We start from the raw sequence: 19832 nt of genomic DNA on the forward strand, positions 1-19832 counted from the left end.
TAGATGTTTTGGCATTTTGTTATATGGTGAACTGTACTGAGCTTCTGGAAATGTGGTTGAGCAGTGGGAAGGGATGCAAGAAGAGTGAAATTAGTGGGTGGGAAGTAATGCATGTTTGCCCTTCAAACAGCAAGGCCCAGTGGTGAGAAGGCCTTCAGTCGCACTGCCAAGGTATCAAAATCGTCTAAGCTACTACCACTCCAGACATTATGGCTGGCAGATAATTTTTCCTATAAAATCTTCTAGTGAGGCTTTTGTTTTCACCTTGAGGCAACTCATCAGGTCTTCAGGCCCCTCACCAGCTCTCTTTGTTCAAATCTTCTGCCCCATGTTAAGGGCTACTCTCAGCCCTTCAGGAAATAGGTAAGCTCTCCAGGACATAGGGCAGGTCTCCCTTGAGCAAGGCAGGCACCAAGTCGCAACAATCGTTCAATTTACTGGCTCCTGTCAGCTTTCCCTGGTACCCCCTCATCAGTCTTGTGAAGAAAAGAAAACAATCAAGCCACTCACCATTTAGAAGGTGAGGAGCGACTACTCCTGAATGCATGCACTGTGTAGGGGCGGGCAGTAATTGGAAATAATGTATATTTACCTCAATGATTATACATTGAGACACAAATTTGCAGTTGTTTAGTAACAACACAATAGCATATTTTCCAAAGCCAATTAAACAAACATGTAGTGAAAAGACGATATGATAAGACATTTAATGTAGGAAAAACATAATATTGCCTGAAAATTCTGTTGGACTGGGAATGTTACTTGCGGGGTGTGCAGTCATGGTGCTACATTCTGAGTGCGCGACTGCAGCTATCTTGTGTCCCAGTTTTGGTTTTGGCTTTAGGCTCAAGCTAATATATCAGGTGCAGAGGATTACACCTGTCCCTGACACAAACGAAGTCCTGGACTGTCCTGGGACCTGAAGGAGTGCATCAAGTGTAGATCGTCGTTTTGCGGACAGTGGGCTACGCTCCCAGTCATGGGCTTAGCACATACAGTGGTTGTGGCATCATACTGTGTTTTGTTCATTCACATACCTTCTATCTGTGTTGCCGACCCCACCTGTGCAATGTTTTGCATCAATGTGTAACCTATATCCCAGAACTTTCATCCCAATTGGATTTTGTGTGTTTATGGCTTGTGTGGAGTAATGGAGGCCTGTGGGTACCGTTTTGACAGCTCCTAGTCTGTTCTTCTGCCCAAGGTGTAGGTGAGATTGTTTTCATAGACAGTGGAAGAGTATTACTGTCGACCCTGAAAACAGAGGGAAGAGACAAGGCTCCTTTAGAAATTCACTTAAGCAGCTCCTGCTGAGTAAAGCTGCTGATTAGTTTTTCAATGGTACTCCCATTTGTTAGGTGGTTGGGGTGAGACACTTTCTCTGCTGTTTGTGGTGAGAGAGATCTTTTAGGTGAGGCTAGCCTTTTGTCTTCACCCTGATCACTATTCAGTGTGGCTGGTGAAAAGACATTTGCAGAAATATCACACCTTTTTGTGCCTCTGTTGTAGGTACTTCAAGCTGGAGACTACCTTGCTGTGAAGAGCATCACTCTACACAAAGGCTGTGTCTGGAGAACAGCCTAGAGACGACACTTGACAGAAGAACTGACGCAAATCTGTTTTTAGATTGTATACAGAGAATTTGCATTCCTTATCTGCATTGATTGCATAAAAGTGGGAGCTCCTTACATCCTTGTTGCTCCAGTTCCAAGTCATTTCACAAAGGAAGGGAGTATTCCACAGCATACTCTGCGAACTGCTGGTCAACCAGAACTGGTGTCTGTGTGACAGCCAGCCTCCCAGAGGAGAGGGTACATCACCTGGAGTATTTACTTGCTGGAAGAACTGTACCCCTGATCTGTTCACTCTCTAAGCAGCCAGCCTGCCTGCTTAGAGAGTGAAAGAGCTTGTCAAGCCGCAGGAGGTGTGACTGACCAGTTGATGCCACGAACCACCAGACTCTAGTGTGGAAGGTCTACCAGGAGAAAGAAGATAGCAGAGGTCAATCTGTGAGTCCAAAGAGGGTGGGTACAGTCTCTCCAGAAGTTCAGTTCCAAGAGGGAATTGCTGGCGAACATCAAACCATGCCGCTATTCAGTAGGAACAATCACGGTTGACCTCGCTGCTGAAATCAAGAACTGTGCCCATGGTGAATGTAGTCAACGTAACCCAGAGCTGGTCCTGTGCCTGACATCAAATTCACTGGAGCGCAACTGTTCCTGTAGAAGGATCCTAACCTAATGGGCTGTGGAAGGTACAGAGGAAACAGGAGGTTGGTAGTGATTCATCTAAAATAGATGAATATTAGGTTGGATGGAAAAGAAATATATATAGCTAGGAAATGCCTCGAAATTGAAGAGCTGCGCTCACGCACTCGTTAAGGTGTCATGCTTCATCATAGGGCGATTTTTCCCCTCGTGGGGTTGGCCCTGCAGTCCCCCACGGGCCCTGAGAGAGGGCTCTTTAGCAGAAATATTTTAAGAGGAATGCCATAGTGGTGAGTGTGGGTGTGTCGGGTAAGTCTGCAGGTGAATTAAAAATATTGTAAGAGTACACCAAACAATATTTATTCTTATATCCGTTCAGTATGATTAAAAGCAGGAAAAAGAACTCTCGCAACATTCCACCAATGAGGAGGCTTAGTTCCATTTACAAAGAGTGATTAGTGAAAAAGGTCATGGGGTCGACATGTTTCACGCCCTAATGGTTCCTACTGGATCCCTGGCATTTCATCAGGACCGGAGAAAAGTGTGAAAAGTGCAACATTAAATATAAAATTAAACAGGGGTCAAAGATAATTTACACCCTGTTAAATAAACTTGAATCAGGTGAGTGGTTGTAGTTTTCTGGTGAGTGATCGTTCAGAACCAAGCCAACATATTAATCCAACCTATAGAAGTAGATAAAAGTACATGTGGTAAAAAAGTGTTAGTGGGAACATAAAACATGGTTAAAACAAGATTAAAAAACCAAAGTGGTAGGAGAACTGCTCACAGCTGAAATTATAGCAGTAGGATGTGAAGGCAAGACATGTTAATGCTTCTAAGTACTCTAGTCAATCATTATGGCAATGCGTGGCTAGAAATCATATGGAAACCCAGGTGGTTATGGGTGCCACAGCTCATGCATAACTGAAGTTGAAAAAACGCATTGCTTATCCTAAATAGTGCACGGGGTTGCCTCAACGGGGGAAGCAGGCATATCAAGAGGTTACCTTGCTGAAGGAAGCAGAACGGAAAGGTATGGCAAACCGGGAGACCAAGACTCTCATAATGAACGAGAGGCAGCATCTCACTCGTAAGTAATGGTAATGAGGGGCAAGGGTTCTGTACTTACATTGAACCTCGGAGGACTGGCATTCGCACCTACCCTCGTCTGCCGGACGAGAATGGACGACGGGAGAGGAAGAGGATGAGTAGTGAAAACTAACGACGCTCCAGCCTCGAGGAAGACAGAAGTGACGATAGTGGATGATTTGCACCACCCCAGGGGGCTGTCCCTGCAATTGCTCACCATGTTCTGGTGTAAACTGGGGCTTCTATTGAAATTCTCTGGAATTCTCAAGATCCTATTATCAAGCCCATTATCGCCGCTTTAGCAGCAGTTTTCTGCTGCTAAAGTGGGGAATAATTTTAACTCCGTCCTTGTAAATATGCCCTGTGGTGACCAGGGCGCTCTTGTGAGTGGATTGGGAGAGTAAAAGTTAAGCCCATGTGAGGACAGGATGAGTAGTGAACTTGTGTGAGTGTAGTGTGAGCTGTGTGAACACAGGATGATTTATCCCTAGACACTCTAAGTAATTCACCATGTGCTTGACATGGCAAGTGAGGATTCAGGTGTAATTTCAACTAGGATTATCGAAGCTAATCCTGCACAAAAATGACATACTTTTGGGCGTGCGGAAAGTTACTTTTCTAGCGGTGGGAGAGCTATTGCAGGTCACAGTCAGATGCTGAGCTCTGGAAAAAGTCCTCTTGGGAATTCGAGGCAAGATTTCATGTGGTGTGGCTTCTGCCACCCACTAACATATGTCAGTCACTAAGTCCTTTCCCCTTCACCTAGTGGCCAAATTGTGCACCGTGAAAGCAAGACACCTGCTTTACCTGCTAGACAAAATGTGTTTTACCTTAGGCAATTACCTTATTTCATCGTACCTCCATATCTTTTATTGTTTTATCAATTTTGGGTGTGCCCTCTACAAAATCTTCACATTTATGTTTTATTAGACATTAATGTTGCTCATATGTTGATCCATTTCAGCTAGAAACTATTTTCTTTTTGTTGAATCTACAGATTATGGAGCAGACAAAGGATTATGTGGCAAATGCGGCAAATCCATTATAGTGGCCCTGCTAATAGCATCGTCATCGCAAGCATGAATGTTTCAAAGTTTGCGAAATTGTGACTTCTGATATATGAAACGGTCAATGCAGAAATGAATACTGGTGTACTGAAGTGAAACGGTCTTTTGAAGGCCTGAAAAACACTTCGGAGGAGGCCAAGATGTGAGCCCCTGCCCAGCCCAGCCTTAAGCAGTTTAAGACCTGCCTATGTACTCCACAACCTGGGCTACAGCAGACGGCGGGGAGGAGGGGTGAGTTGAGGGGGTGGGGCTAAAGTCTTTTTAGCCCAATGGGCGTTGCGTGCCTGCTCCCAACTAACCACAATGTAACTCTCACATATTTTTCTGCTGCTGATTCTTAATTGTTTTCGGCTTACTCATGATGATGTCGCACAATAGCAGCGTGGTTGCAGGTGGTGAGCATCTGCACTCATGTTTGGGGGCCGACACAACACAGAAAAGCGAAAGATGGTGGACGAGAAAGACAGAATAACACTAACAAAGAGAGGAAGCAGGGATGAAAAAGAGCCTCCAAGAGTGATGTAAAGAGGTCTGGAGGATCTGGCAGTGGATTAAAGAGGCATGAGCTGGACTCAAGACTATGCAGCCTTGGTATTCAGAACCCTGACCCTTGAATGCACTGGCCCCAGGCTTCTAAACACAACCTTGTGCCCTGGTTCATACTATTTTATTAATTAAGCCTTGCCCAACAGGGCATACCAACCGACACTGCTCAGCATGGACACGGGTCAATAGCATAGGGTTCCTTTTAGTTTTCCAAAACCAAATTCTCAGAAGGGGTTTTCCCAACAATTGCTGCTCCCAGGGAAGATATTCTAAAAGCATTAGACAATGCCCTATAGAACATTATCATTAGGCAATTGCCTTTCATCCTTATTATAAGCCTTCGCCTTTGTCTCAGATGCATTTCTTAGGTCACAGCCATGCCCCACAAAACAATCATTAATGTTATAATGATGTAACAAATGTAAATCAAATTAATACACTCTCTGCATTCCTTTATTACCCGCAGCAGCGAACAAAAAAATGCTTTAACACTTGTCCTGAGGTGGATGTTAAAAATGTGCTAAAGAGACATGGAATTGTTCCATGAAAACAAATCAGCGTTCACAGGACTGACCACTTGTTTTACCCTGCCACCCATCCACACCCTCCTATTTGCTTATGCGGTACCAGGCAGATAGCAAGGAGTGGAAAATAACAAAGTAAACAAGGCATTCCGTGTTTGGGTTACTATTGATTCGTGCTCCAGCTTTTATAACTTGTAAGAACAAAGGTAACAAGGACATGGCCAGGGATACTGAGAGGCGAACCATGGGCAATCATCCTTAATGGACTGCCATGATTTGTTGGGTTCTGAATTATTAATTTTAAAATTGTACTATGTATTTCTGGAGGAAATATAGAGAAGGTAATAATACTGCTTAATTTCGAACACTTTTATATTTTTATAAAAATTAAACACTAAGGGCCAGATGTAGGTATCCAAATACCGGTCGGTAATGGCCGAAAATACAGATTTTCGGCCGTTACCGACCGGCATTTTGGATACTGAGATGTAGGGCATCTTAAAATACAGATTCGGTAATTTTACCGAATCAGTAATTTTACTGAATCGGTAAAATTACAGAATCGGTAAAATTACAGAATCTGTATTTTGAGATGTAGGTGGCACTGTAAACAGTGCCACAGGGCTTTAAGGATTCGTTATTTACCACCAACTATTAGTTGGTGGTAAATAACGAATACCTGTGTATATGCAAATCTGTGCATGTACACCTGTGCCATGTAGCGCACATACATGCCCTAAGGGCAAGTATGTGTGCCCTTAGGGCATGTATGTGTGCCACATGGCACACAAGCCCTAATCAGGGGTGCAACAGGCTGCCACCCTTGTGTTATTCGCTATTTACAGAATCGGCAATTACCGATTCTGTAATTGACATTCATTCCTATGGGCCTCCAGGCTCATAGTAATGAATGGCCTCCTGGCCCATAAGAATGAATGGCAATTACCGAATCGGTAATTACCGAATCTTACCAATTCGGTAAAAAATACAGAAAATTTACCTACATCAGATTTACCGATTCTAAAATACCGAATCGGTAAAATTCGGTATTTTAGAATCTGTAAAAATGATTTACCTACATCTAGCCCTAAATCATTACATTTATGGACCATATGAGTTGCCTTTGTGAATTTTCAATCACATATAAACCCATCAAAGGTGTACAGCAGTGGCGGCTGGTGACATTTGAAAGTGGTGAGGTGTAAAAGTTCTGTATGAGTGCCCTGTGTCGAGAAAGCATACCGAGCGAGCTTGACCGCCATAAGGGAGGTTCGAGGAGCTTCTCCCGAGATAATTTTAAAATAAGAATGGGCAAAATTTGAGAAAACAAGAATGTTAACAATGCAATTGTGAAAGTGTTGTTATGACATCAATAATGAGATTTCATATGATAATGACATAGGTAGCTGCTTATTCAGTATAACCACAGTACTTCATACCAGATTTTGAGATAATAAGTAATCATAAGTGTGTAAATCAGTGTATAGAAAATATTACATACGATGAAGGGGACTACAAGGTGTTGGATTCATGTCATCTATACTGGTAGGTATTTTAAAGAGTGCTTGGTATGCAGAAGCATAAACTTAGGATTCATAATGTAACACAGTGGGTAGTATTCGCTTTGCTCATAATAAGTTATGTCTATCCAAACAAACCCTTTTAAATAACATTTGGATAATGAAATACTTAAAGAAAAACATAACTTACTAACCGGTACCATGCAGCTTGCATGCAGCATCTTTGATGGTAGTTCATAGGTCACTGTGTTAGATACAATTATAACTTATGAGCTGAACAGTAACAAAAGGGCCTCTGTGACAAAAGCAGTAACCCACTAAGCTATGTACATAAAATGCTGTTCTGCAATCTGCATAGTGCATGTTCTTTGTAGCAAGCATATTAACCTTCTGCGCTACCTTAGATGAGTCAAAACTGCCACTAGACAAAACTGTGATCTCTCTTCAGGAAGAACATTAATCACTGGTGTTATCTTGACACTTTTATTGCTGCCTAAAAATCAATGGATGTACAGGGAATTCTGCAGCGGGAGCTTTCAAAACTTCTGAACTGCCACAAAACCAGCCCCTCACCCTTCCATCCTCCCGAGGAGGTACAGCCAGTCTGGCCTGCACCCCATAAAGATGCCTGTGTTTTACTTACTGCATAGAAATGCATATAACCTGCAAGGTGGAGATCTGTGCCTGTTAGATAGCTCTCTGGATGATTGCACCTACTGTTGATGTCTGCAGATAACATGCATACCACAGGAAATGCCCGTAGGATAACTGAGTGGGTTCATGCACATAGTGCAGAGCTCAGCGGTCACCTACAGGCCACAGTCTTAAACGATTTGAGATAGACTTATTGTTCAATCAATCAATCAATCAGGGAATTGTAAGCGCGCTATTCACATTCGCCCTTGAGGATCTCAAGGCGCGGGGTGGGGGTTTCACAGATCTGTTTAGACGAAGAGTCAGGTCTTGAGGGTCTTTCTGAAGGTGTTCAGGTAGCGGGCGCATCTGATGTCTACTGGTAGCTCATTCCAGGTCTTGACTGCAATGTGAGAGAAGGATCTTTCGCCTGCTCTGGCTCTGTGGATGCACGGGGTTTCAACCCATGCGAGGTTGGAAGATCGGAGGTTTCCTTTGGGTACGTGGAAGTTGATTCAGTCGTTGAGGTTTTTGGGTCCGTTGTTGTGTAGGCATTTGTAGACGTGAGTGACGATTTTGAAAGTGACTCTTTTCTCCACGGGGAGCTAGTGGAGACTTCGTAGGTGTTGGTGTATGTGTTCGTGTCGGTGGGATGCCGAGGATGAGTCTGGCGGCTGTGTTCTGTATTGTCTGGAGTTTGCGGAGTAGGGACTTGTTGATGCCGGCGTATCCATAGTCCAGTCTGCTGGTGATGAGTGTGTGGGTGTCTGTCTTCCTTGATTCAGGGGGATCCACTTGAAGGATGCAGAGGGTGATGAAGCAGCTGGAGGGGACGGCGTTGACCTGTCGGTTCATGGTGAGTGATGAGTCGAGTACGATGCTGAGGTTCTTGGCGTGGTCTGAGGGGGTAGGTGAGCTTCCGAGGGCGGTCGGCCACCAGGGGTGTCCCATGCAGAAGGGGTGGTACCGAGGACGAGTGCTTCTGTCTTCTCTGTGTTGAGCTTCAGGCAGCTGTTGGTCATCCAGACTGTGACATCATGCATTCCTTTCTGGAAGTTGAGTTTGGCAGTTGTGGGGGTCTTTGGTGAGGGAGAGGATGAGCTGGGTGTCATCGGTGTAGGATACGATGTTGAGGCCGTGTTGTCGGACGATGGCTGCGAGGGGGGCATGTAGATGTTGAAGAAGGTGGGGCTCAGGGATGAACCCTGCGGGACTCGGCAGGTGATTTTCGTGGGGTCGGAGAGGAAGGATGGGAGTCTGAGCCTTTGGCTTTTTCCGGTGAGGAATGATCGGATCCAGTCCATGGCAGTTCCTTGTCTGCCTGCGTCATGTAGTATGGCGACTAGTGTACGTTAGGAGACGGTGTCGTAGGCCGCTGATAGGTCAAGCAGGATGAGGGCAGCAGAGTGGCCTTGGCCGAGGAGGGTGTGGATGTTGTCTGTGGCAGCAAGTAGGGCAGTCTCTGTGCTGGGGTTGCTTCGGAATCTGGTTTAGGACGGGTTGAGGACGGCGTTCTCTTCAATTAATCATGTCAGTTTCCTGTTGACTGTTTTCTCTGCAATTTTGGCTGCAAAGGGGAGGAGCGAGACGGGCCAAAAGATCTTGAGAATGGTGTGGTCAACTGTGGGCTTCTTGAGCAGGGGTCTGACTTCTGTGCGCATCCAGTCGTCTGGGAAGGTGCCTGTTTTGAAGGTGGTGTTGATGGTGCGTTGTAGTTCAGGTGCGATGGCGGCCACGGCTCTGTGGTAGATGTGAGGGAGCAGGGGTCAGTGGGGGACCCAAGTGGATGATTTTCATGGTCAATGCGGTGTCTTCGGCCATGATCAGTGTCCAGTTGGAGATGGTGGGCTGGCTGTTGTTTCTGGGGCGGGCCGTTTGTGGCGTGTGGTGGATGGTCGATGAAGTTGTCATAGAGGTTTTTGATCTTGAGGTGGAAATAGGTTCCAAGCTTGTAGCAGAGGTCTTGGGATGGGTGATGTCTGTGGCTTCGCTTCGTGGGTTGGTGAATTCTTGAATGACACTTAAAAGATCCTTGGAGTTGGTTGAGTTGGCCAGGATTTTGTTGTGTATGAAGTTCCTCTTGGTGGCTCTGATCTGGTTGTGGTAGTCTGTTATGGCGTCCTTGTAGGTGGTGTGGTTTTCGTTGTCTTGGTGTTCCTCAAGTTCTTCTCCAGGCGTCTGCAGGTGAGTCTGGCTTCTTGGAGAGTGGTGATGAACCAGGTGGCTTTCCTGGGGCGTTGTCTGTCGGGGTTGCGTAGCGGTTGAGCTTGTCTGCGCAGTTGTAGATCCAGGTGTGGAATTCTCTGGCTGCGTCGTTTGCGTCGGGTGCCCAGGTGTGATTGTCTCGGGTGAGGGTGGAGTTAAGTTGCTCAACGCTAACCTTTTTCCAGTTCCTTCATGGTGGGTGTGGGGCTGGTTTGGGCGCCTTTGGTTTGTTGACGGCGAAGTGTACGCAGTGGTGGTCGGTCCATGGCGGCTGTGTTGTTTGGCCGAATTGGACGCTGTTTCCTGCCGCGCAGATGGGGTCAAGGGTGTGTACTGCTCTGTGGGTCGGTGTGTTGACAAGTTGTTTAAGTCCGATGCTGGCGAGGTTGTCACGAAGGATAGTGGAGTTGGGGTCGCTGGGGTTGTCGAGGTGGAAGTTCAGGTCTCCAATGAGTATGTAGTTTGTTGAGGCGATTGTGAGAAATTGGCCTGGCATATGCTGTCCACTAGTTCTAGTGGGCACCTTGCACCAGTCCAAACAACCATTATTGATGATAGGTTTAAAGACAACCTTTATTGAAAGCTATCCTAGTGGTAGCTATGGAGAGCAGCCTTCAGGCTACGTCTTGAAGTGTAAAGCAGCTTTGTTTGCCAGATTATAACCTCTTGAATGACCAAATGACAGGAGAACTGCACAAGGTATATATAAAATATATGTATTTATTACTAAACACTCTCTACTAACATCTTTATGAGATTAGAGAACAAGATACACAACATCAACCCTTTAGAACTTCAGTAAATAACACAATATACATTCGGCCGCAGGGGGAGACCAAATCATATATTAAGAAAGTGGTGTAAGAACCACGACTTGACTAGACACAGTGCCTAGAGCATGTAGAATCACTGGGACCCCAAGGAACTACCCAAGGTAGTGACCCAGGCAACACACAGGGGACCCACAAGGGACATGTGCAGTGTGAGAACAAAGCCACAAGCTCAGTTAGCTTCTATGGGGAAATTCGCGGTTGGAATTTGAAAGTTTATGGACACTTAGGAGAGGACTTTGAGCAAACCCTTTAGACTTAGGGGGTCTAGGGCCAACACCCATGGGAGCACCAGAGTACTCGAGTTACCTTGCCCAGGGAGGCCGGGTGCATAGGTGTCAAATGGTGTTGGGTTGTGTCGTCATTTTCAATGGTGACCTGTTGAAAAGTGCTGCTGCCGGGAAGAAGGAAAGTGTCTGGAGGGATCCAAGCCTGGATCGAGGATGTGAAGAACCTGAAAGCAGAGGGGATAGAGTCTGGGTCACTTGCCAGTGACTAGGGGCACAATAGACGAATGCCCACCGATGCTGGGTGCTTCAGGTGCGATTTTAGGGAAAGGTCGTTGCCTATGGTGACCCCTAAACTTTTCACTGAGGGTGAGGGAGCTGGGGGGGACCTAATTCACTTGAACAGTACTGTGGGTCCCATTGATTATGGGCACCAGCTGTCAGAACCAGTTTGGTGTTGCGTGGGTTTAGTTTCAAGTGATTGTGGTCCTTCCAATGACGGATGAATGTCATGGTGGATTGAAAGTCAGATATTGACCGGGGAGAGTTGTCAATAGGGAACATGATTTGGAGGGCGTCGGCATAGTTGAAGGTGACCACCTTTCTTTCCTTCAAGGATCTGATCAGGGGATTTGTTGGTCCAGGTCCCTGTGAAGAAGGCGATATCGGGTGAGTAAAAGTCAAGTAGGTTCCAGTCGAGTTTGTTGTTTACATTTGATAAAATAATTACCAATGTTTCAAACAAGGTGAATATGTCTCCGTACCGTAATTGCTCACCACTAATTTGCTTAAAAAACTTTCCTGGAAATTCATCAAATAAGAATGAATAAGAATGAATTGTTCTAGAAAACAAACCAATTTGTGAAACATGGAACGGAGGGGAAACATAATTTTCACAGAAACACATTCCTTCAGTTCAGTTTTGTCTGTATTCACTGAATCCAGTTTTGCTCTTTTGCAAAAAATATTAAAAAAACATTTTTACCCAATACTAACCTCAACATCCCTGATATAAAAATTCCCCACCCCCACAACAGACCATGAGAATTTCATTTCAACTGAGGTCTGAACAGCATTCCTCATTCTCTCACCTTTCGTCAACTTCCCCTCCCAAACCACTGACCTCTCATTCATCGTTTCCATTAAGGGGTAAAATGATGGATTTTGGGGAGAAGTCAACTTTTTATGGAAAGGGGTGACAAGTTGTATGCAGCGCACACTACAAAATATGCTGCCTTGTGATGCTACACAATCAGCAGAAGGAGCAGAAAAAACACAGTGAGGGTTTAAGGAAAACATTGTCTGCAAAAACAAGCACTAGTAAAGCCAGCTTTTCTCAGTTTGCCAGTGCAACATTCCACCGCTCACCGCTGCCGATAATAGCTTTACCAATGATTGTGAAGTTGTTGCATGAGCATTGGAAAAACCAATAGTTTTGAGTGGCCATCTTGGATGTGTCCAAGCTCCAACGAACACTCTGAAAACAAAAAAGAGGGATCGACGAAGAACACTGTTGTACAGCTGTGGGACTGAGACAAAGAGTCAAGGAGCAAAGTCCAGGGACAGAGGTAGCATAGAGGGGGAGGTGACCTAAAGGGCAAGTGAATGGGTGGAGGGAAAACATAGCAGTGTAAATAAGAAGGACCTTGCACTCCCCATCCAGCAGCACGCCTTGCTCTATTTCATAATAATTGTTTGCGCTGCCAAACCTCCTCTTGTAGGGATAGCCTGTAAACAGGTGAACAGTATGTACCTATAATGGCATCCGTGCAACATCACTCCTGGCCCCTTGCGAGAGGAGTGCGCCTTTCACTGGTAGCAGGGATAGGGTAGGATTCCTGTCCTCAGCAGGTGAGCACTCTCATTTGGACATAAGAGGGTACTTTGGAAGCTTTGTGTCTCTGCAGTATAGCAGACTCCAGACATCCAGAGGGCTGGCCTGCAACGGACACTGCACCTGACTCTCTTTGTGAAAAGGGGAGCGTAAGAGAAACAGCCTCCTCCCATCACGCGCTGCCTCACACAGACTACAGAGGCACCAATAACTATTAACCCATCTCTCACTCAGCCAGTCCAGACACTTCTCCTGCTGTTACAGCAGCACCTAGATTGGCTGGGGCAGGGGACCTCAGCGCTCATTACTGAGCCTAGGGGCTGCGTCTATGAAGTCTATGTATCTGTGAGTCACCCTGGGCTCCTGTATGAGCAGGGGGAAGAAACTCTGTGAGCATGTCAGGCTGGCCGGAGAGAGGCAGCCGTCCTACCCGACATGCGCATATTGACCCTTCGGACTTACTGTGTTGTGTCTGTGATACATTATTGTTCAGCCCCACCCCCTCAGACCGCACTAGCTTCCAAGGAGTCAGAACCCACCTTCAGGGATGCTGCAACCGGCCAGGGGCAGAAGAATACAAAACACTTCAAGTGTTTACTTTACTTACATTTAATTGGAGAGCCACGGAGGCCATAATATCAGTGGGCCAATGCCCCCAAGCCATAAGAGAAACACTGCCCCTGTTGCACAGGAGGGGATGGGAACATTTCACTTAAATAGACGTACTCATCATGTGGTCATAAAAATAAGCAGAAAAACATAGATTCATTTAACAGTAATCTGATCCTGCAAGTCTGCAGACATCACTCCGTACAATTGTTTTCTGGTAATCTAAGAACAGTATTTAAACAGAGCGTAAAAAACAAAGAAACTCACAAAACAGACTTATATGACAGATCTTAATTGAAATAGGAGGTCATAAAACTCTCATAAGGATATGTTACCAAGCTACTGTAAAGAATTAAGTGTTGTTCATTTGTAAGTAAAGATGGAGTTTTTTTTCTATATTGATCTCCTACTATTGATTTGAATGTTCCATTGAATCTTGTTAGAGCTGCCTATAAAACTAAGCCATGCCGAGCTTTTATGCAGCTTGGTTAGCCTCTCCTGGGATCACTGGGATTTATTTATAGATAGATGGAAATCCGACTTGTTTAAGGGTGATTGCAACTTTGACACAAACTGGGATCTTTATATAGGTGCCCTATATTCTTGAAAAATAACTGGGCAACACCCTAAGTCCAATTTTTCACTCCATTGTTTCCGTGGTATTAAATTAAGTGTGGGAGTGGTCAGAGATACAATGTTTATAAACTTCTGAACTCACATGCCTATGAGCCGTGTATTAGCCAATTTGGAAGGATGTACATGCTAAAGATATATAGGTTCGGTTGAGAATGGATGGAAAATCATATACAGACCCTACTGGTTTACTCTATTTCGCAAGCTCTCTGTGTTGTGCAGTGTCTTCATAAATGCTGAAGCACTGACCTTAACACAAATGAAAAGAAGTATGGAGAACACCTCATCCTCAAAGAAGAAAATGTACATTTTCTCACCAGACCTACTCTATATTTGACTATCTCTTAATTGATGACCAACACCTATCCTTGATATAAGAAGCAATAATTGAACCAAAGCTGAGGATTACAGCTTGAGTTAAACTAGCTTTGGGCACTTTCTCTTACTACTTTTTGATGTTTTTATGACCATATGACATATAGCATCTTTATATTCCTGCATAGCTGATGAAACTCCAATTTCTCCTAGTATTTTAGCTTTAAGTAGGTTATTGTGATTCTTAAGTACCCCTTTGTCTATTGTTAAATCCTGAAAAACTATGTTATTGTTGCTATAAATGCCAATAAAGACATTTTGTTTTAAAAGAATACAGTGAATCAATGTTGATATTGGATCCTGCCTACATTTCAGTATCCCATGTCCTTGGTAATGTGCAACTCAATAAAGACATCTGAAGAACGAATGAGGAGATTGTAGAAGACAAGGGGTCATTTAATATAATTAGAATGTTAACTGTCTTTAAAAATATTAGAAATTCAACTGATGTTTTTATTGCTTAAATCCAAGAGCCATATGCCTCAGCTCAAATATTATGGAACCCCTTTAACGCCAAATTGAGAAGCATAATGTATGAAATTAGGTTGTTAGTTGACTAGGGTGGGAGCCCTGGTCAAGCAGCAACTACAATCCTTGTCAGATTAAGGCACAACAAAACCCCAAATTAACCTGAGCTCAGCCCTCTGGTAACTTGGCACAGAGCAGTCAGGCTTAATTTAGAGGCAATGTGTAAAGTACACTAGTAATAAAGTAAAAACATCACACTTGGGATCCCACACCAGGTTAGAAAAATAGAGTGATTTTTATTAAATAAAACTAGACCAAAACAACCTCAACCTTCTTTGCTTCCAAGGCGAGGTTATCTTTTCCTCTGTCTCCATGGCCAGTTTATTTCCTTCCATCCTTAACTGGGCCATCTGCAGTCTGAACTCCCTCTCCGCCTTCCTTTCCACCTGCTCCTCTGGGGACAGGCTGCAGAAAGACACACTACTCTCTGCTTTGGCAGGGAGCTCCACTTCAGGGGTCAAGTCATCCCCTTCATCTGCAGGGTGCATCACTGGGAGGTCTTCTCTGGGCTCTTCCACTCACCACCATCTCCCTCTGTAGCTCAAGCCAACAACTGGTGGGCTTCTGCTCAGCCCTCAGCACTATTTGTAGCACCACCTTCCTAGTGGTGCTCCTTGGTCGACGACCCCTCTTCTTGCAGAACTCCTTGAGCTGGGCTACAGTTTAGGCATCCATGTTGGCCAGCTCAAACTCCTTTCTTCCAGGTGTGGTTTCAGGTACAACAGTCAGAGAGAGAATTTCGAAAAAGCAAAAAGGCCAATCAAGGAGAATTACAAATTTGAATTGGTCTCAGAAATTGAATATTAGTGTATTCTAAATCACTGTAAGGCACTTCACAAACACAAGTCCCAATTCTCACTGCTGTTCGCCTGTGTGAGAAATTGGGTTTTTGGGTAACTGGGATGTGAGCCCTGGTCAAGCAGCAACCATAATCTGTATCAGGGTAAGGCACAAGCAAACCCCAAATTAATATGTGCTCAACCTCCTGGTAGCTTGACAAAGAGCAGGCAGGCTTAATTCGGAGGCAATGTGTAAAGTAGTTGTGCAACGCTTCAAACGGTAATACAGTGAAAACACCACACAAAAGGAATCCCCCACCAGGTTAGAAAAAAGAGCAAATTTTAATAAATCAAACAAGACCAAAACTACAAAAATCCAATCAGTAGAGCTGGTGCAATGCACAAAGCGCCAACTGTGGATATCTGGTCGCATTAGGCAGGGACAAAGTCACAAGTTCAGGCCTGCCATTGCAGCCTGTGTATGCAGTTTTAAAACTGCCATTTCGTCCTGACAAAATAAACCGTTAGCCAGGCCTAACCCCTCCTTTTTAATACATACAAGCCACCCTTAGGTTATGCCCTAAACAGCCATAGGGCAGGGTGCAATACATTTAAAAAGTTGGACATGTACTTTTAAGTTTTACATGTCCTGATAGTGACAAATACCTACATTTGTTTTTCACTACTGTGAAGCCTACCTCTCACATAGCATAGCATTGGGTTAACGTATTACATTTATTAAGTGATGCTTTTCTTTGGGGAGCAGTTGGGAATGTTGAGTTTGGTGCCTAAGTAATGGTAATTTGAAACCTTCTGTAATGGTAAAGTTGGATTTTTAGTCGCATTTCTGAAAATGCCACTTTTAGAAATTAGCATTTACTTTTTTTCTAATCATTTGGTGCCTGCAGCCTGCATACTGGGTCATATGACTTGGTGTAGCTGCCAGTTGGTCTTTGTGTATTGCTCCCAGATAGTTGTTAGCAGGATGGGCCATCTCTGACTTGATGAGGGGGACAAGATGTCACCTAACACACTCGCACATCACAAATGCTCTGCCTAAGCATACTTCCAAAGGGTCTGACACCAGTCTTTTGTGACCCTAGACAAGCTGGGGATAGACCAGGGAGGCAGAACATTTCAGATCCCAGTGGGGGTAGATTTAAAATCCAACCCCCCTCCCCCCTCCCTCTCCGCAAGTCGTTGTTTCGACTTGTGGAGTAATGGTATGCGGAATCACAATGCGGTCGTTGTAACAACCGCATTGTGATTCCATGCGTGGTAAAAGATTAGTTGTAAACGTCCAACACCGGACTGCTGTACTGCTCTGCAAGATGGAAAGCAACTCAATTGCCCTGCTACCTTGCTGCCTGAGTGAAGGACTGGACCTGCATATTGAACCCAAGGCTACCAGAGTGCCTCCAAGAGCTACTTCGCTGGCCTCCTCATCAGAGCCTCAGGGAAAGAAAAGGCTCCACTCATCTTGAACCCAACACCTGGACTCTGTCTGCTATGAGTCCTACCCCCAAGTGGTGACTGAGGCAATGAATAAATTAAAATGTCATGATTTCTAGAGTGACACTTCGAAGAGTGTCCTGGCACTAGTTTAGAAAGTAAGAGAATGTGAAGGGTCAGAATTAGAGAGTAAAAAGCCACATTTTAAGTTGCTTTCTGAAAGGTCGTTCATTGTTCATTTGGCGTAATTGAGTATGCTTGCTGATCCAAGCTTGTGGGCTCAGGAAGGAGAAGGATCTGTCGCCGGCTTTTGCTTGTTTGTCCCTTGGAACTTTGGCAAACTGGTGCCACTCCAGTCCTGGACCCTTGGAAGTGGGTCTGAAGGTGCTCTGACACCCCAGAGGCGGTTCCTTGACCAGTAATGATGCAGCGCAACCCATGTCTTTGCAGCTGCATCGGAATCACCACAGCACGAGGCCTTCCCAGTGCCAGACCAGCTTTGCAGCTTGCAGTCTTCTCTGAACCACCACAATGCATTCTTGACGCAGGTCTTCATATCAAACGCACCTCGTCAACGGAGTCCTCGACGATGGCGCATGACTCCGCATCATAATCCTGCAGCTCTTCAAAACCGCTGGTGCGCGATGCATCTGGCAAACCGGACTTCACATTGCAAAGCATCCTCAACAATGAAGCAGGACACAGCATCACAGCTATGCTGCTCCTCGGAACCACCTCTATGCAACAAATCCTTGTACTTTTGTTCAGCAGGCCTCACTCCCATTGTGGTTAGCCTGGGCTTGCAATTTTGCCCCTCATCCAATGCAATCACATAATCACAGTTTGCCCTTTGTGCTTTCAGGCATTATTTTTTGAGAATTTTGCCAACTAAGCTTTCAAACTATAGGGTCCGTTAGGATGTAGGGCGGATCGCCACCGCCGGCATGGTGGTGGCGATCTGCCCTACATTCTTCCCCGCCTGCCACCCATTTCCCCCCGCCATATCAGTATGGCGGGGCATACCGTGGCGGACGGGAAGACCGACCGCCGCTTTTCTGCCCGGTCGACAAGTCAACCGGGCGCAAAAGGGTTTAATATGGTGGCGTGTCTTCTAGACAGGATGCAGGCATGAAGCAGCCTTTCCGTGATGGTGGTGCCGCCACGGAAAGGCATGTGGATTTTGAAGTTGGGGGCCCGTTGAGGGCCCCCAGGATGTTGGAGGGGCTGGGGGATGTAAATTGGGGTACCTATCGTCCCTCCTGCATGTGCATGCACAACATGGCAGGCACCGCGCAGTGCCTGTCACGTTGTGCATGAATATGCACAACATGCATTTTTGACATTGCGGTGGGTGCTGCTAAAAGCACCGCCTGACACAAAGTTAAAAATGCAGGATGAGCCCACTCGTGTGGCATGTGCATCCTAATCACCCCCACGGGACCGCCGCACTTATGGCGGGCGGTCCCTTTTTACATCAGGATGGCCGGCGGACTTTAAACCATTAACTTATTATTCATGATATTTCTCTGGAAATAGAAACATTAATAATCTTTCTGAAAAAGTTAAGATTGAGGAAACAGTTAGGTGGAATGAACATTGTCAATTTCTTCCTGTATCAGATTAGGGATGTTATGGGGGGTAATGGGCAGAGGTGAGGGCATTATGCCACACACCCCACAGTTTTCAGGGCCCCTCTTTCCTCAGCAACAATTATTTAAAGATTTTTGATTGTAAGCAAATCTGATGTCTTCAATAATAATGAGGTCGCTTTTGTTGCCAGACCACCAGAGGGCGCCAGACATATGTTCTCCTTTCTTGAGGTCAACTGTGTTTAATGCTTAGAAAAAGGTGCTGCTTATCAAATCTGGCCAATATTGAAGAAGCATTTGAGGGACCGACTTAAAGGACTGGCCCCAGCCTCTGCCATGTTGCACTAACCTTGTGCACTGGATCCAACAGGAGAGATGCTATTTTCCATCTCTCACCCCCTCACCAATGACCACATATACAGAAATATGAGGGCCATAGGTAGAACCAAGGGAATGACTCACCACTTCTGGAACACTGCTTGTCTAGTAAGTGAGCTCTGTGGAATGTAGTGAATCCCTTTGAGGCAGAAGAGATATCCTAAGTGTAAGGTTGTTCAGAGAACAAAATTTAATCTCAATTGTGAATTGATATGCCTTTACTCTCTGCACTTTATTATTGAACAGCTAAGTTCCTGAAAAGTAAAAATACAAACACCAAGTATATCAAATATATATGTGTACTAGTATTTCTCCCTATTCTTAGATAACGACTTCAACCAAAGTCACTACATACCCTCTTATGGAAGAAGAGTTATGATATCTACTTGAGTTCTGTAAAACTGTGAATATAATCAACACTGTTAATGTCATTTATAAATACATATTATCCTCTTTATGAGTTCTCCCTGTTCCTTTACAAGGTAACTTAGTAGCTTTAGTCCTAATAGTTCAGATAAAGAGTTGAGTGAACTGTTGAAAGTTAATTTTCACCAACAATATGAATTCAGGATATTTCTTTGTGATTCAATAGTCCATACAAACTACCCTTTAAGAAGAAACTGGTCTTTGCAAGGGAAATCTGGGTTCAATGTAGCAAGGTCATAGCTGCAGCAACATTGTAGCAAAATTGTCTAGCAAAGGACTTGATAAACCTAGATGGCCGCCATCTGTCTAGAAACATGGAAGAGTTTGTGGCTTGCTTTGAATCGTTGTTAACTGCCAACACTCAACCGCACAGTGCTTTCT

Source organism: Lissotriton vulgaris, chromosome 8 (assembly GCF_964263255.1).
Source record: "Lissotriton vulgaris chromosome 8, aLisVul1.2, whole genome shotgun sequence".
NCBI lineage: Eukaryota > Metazoa > Chordata > Amphibia > Caudata > Salamandridae > Lissotriton > Lissotriton vulgaris.